The 1,579-nt window shown below is 55.4% G+C and overlaps 1 non-coding gene across 1 annotated transcript; it reads left to right on the forward strand.

The window, feature by feature from the left end:
- The first annotated feature begins 1,269 nt into the window (after positions 1-1,269).
- TRNAE-CUC (transfer RNA glutamic acid (anticodon CUC)) lies at positions 1,270-1,341 on the forward strand. The gene has a single exon. It is a non-coding gene; the product is annotated as a tRNA-Glu (tRNA).
- The last annotated feature ends 238 nt before the right edge of the window (positions 1,342-1,579 follow it).

Here is a 1,579-nt window from a genome sequence, read left to right on the forward strand (position 1 = left end):
TGAACCTGACGGCCGCCTCTCGCAGGGGCTCCTGTGGGCTCTGCAGGTAGCGCAGGGCCCGACGCAGGTGCTCGGCCGCTCGGCTCCTGTCCTCTGCCAGCTGCAGAGAGCGGCAGGAGGGAAGGGTTGGTGCGGGCTCTGCTCCTGGGCCGGGCGCTGCCTGCGCCCAGCCCCGGCCTCCCCTGCCCGCACAGCCCTGAGGCGCGGCCAGCAGCCGCTGGCCAAGGGCTCCCGAGGGCAGGGCCAGAGGGCCGGCTGCTGCCCGGGGAGCCGCGGTGCCGGCCCGCAGCCCCGCCGGGCTGGGGCTCCATGGGCACCTGGCTCGGGCCCATGGGAGCCAGTAGAAGAGCCCGCACAGCCTCTGGCTGCAGTAGCGGGCAGGGGCACAGCTTCCAGCCCTGCACACTGAGCACTGCCTTCAGGGGCCTTGTCCAAGCTGAGGATTCTTGGCTGCTCTTACGAGGCTCTCGCAGAACCTCCATGTCTGTTCCACCTCTGGCATTTGTTCGAGATTCCTTCTCTTCAGGAATCTGGCTGCAGAATGCAGTACTACACAGGAGGCCTGGAGAGCAGGGCAGAGAGGCACAGATGGCCCCACAGTCCATGGCACAGTGTCCTGGATTGGCTATATGATTCTTTTATCCCCAATCGTCTCATTCTGTTTATGTTGAATAATAATAAGTTTTGTACCTTTAAGAGTGTTACAGAGAGTGAAGGGGGGGAGAGAAGAAGCGCGTTTGTTTTCAGACACTGCACTCACATCTCCACATTCCTGCTCCTGACTGTTTTGTCTGCGGGTGGACAGACAGCGGGACAGAACTCTTCTTTTGCTTTTTAGTTAGTGTTTGCTAGCTGAGGCAAAGAAGTTCCCTGGACTGTTTTTTTTTCCTTTTTCTTTGGACCTCTTGAAACTGCTCTGGACTGAACACCCAGGAGAGCACCGGCAGCTGCAGCTGCCGCCCACCGGGCTGGGCCTGGCCTGCGACAATTCCAGCAGTGGAGGGACTGATCAGAGACTGCGTGAGCTGCTGCTTGAGCCCGGCGTTTTCTCAGTTTGTCATCTCTTTTAGAGTGGCAAGGGGTCTCATTGTTTTGATAGTGTTTTGGTCTTATTGTTTAATAAACAAGTTTTTTTCCACCTTTCTCCAAGGAGGTATTTTTTCCTCCTGGGGGAAGGGGTCGATTGGATCTGCTTTTCGCACCGGAGCTCCTTTGGGGGATTCTTCCCCAAATTTGCTCTAAACCTGGACAAATTCATGAATTGCCCTCTCCCTGGTGTTCTAGTGGTTAGGATTCGGTGCTCTCACCGCCGCGGCCCGGGTTCGATTCCTGGTCAGGGAACCAAAAATTTCATGGTTCGGGCCTGGCACAGAGCCAGTGCCCCCATGAGTATACCCTCTCCCTGGTGTCTGCTGTGAGATGTGACCAGGAATAAGCAAAGCAGGCGCCAGCTTAAACATAAAGAAAACTTTATTACCTAAAATACAAGAAAAGAAGGAAAAGCCTATAAGGAAAAAAAAAAAATTTAAAACCTTACAACAAAGCACTTTCCTCCTCCCCATCACCCCAAAATTTCCCA

This window comes from Ammospiza nelsoni, unplaced genomic scaffold, assembly GCF_027579445.1.
Source record: "Ammospiza nelsoni isolate bAmmNel1 unplaced genomic scaffold, bAmmNel1.pri scaffold_54, whole genome shotgun sequence".
Lineage (NCBI taxonomy): Eukaryota > Metazoa > Chordata > Aves > Passeriformes > Passerellidae > Ammospiza > Ammospiza nelsoni.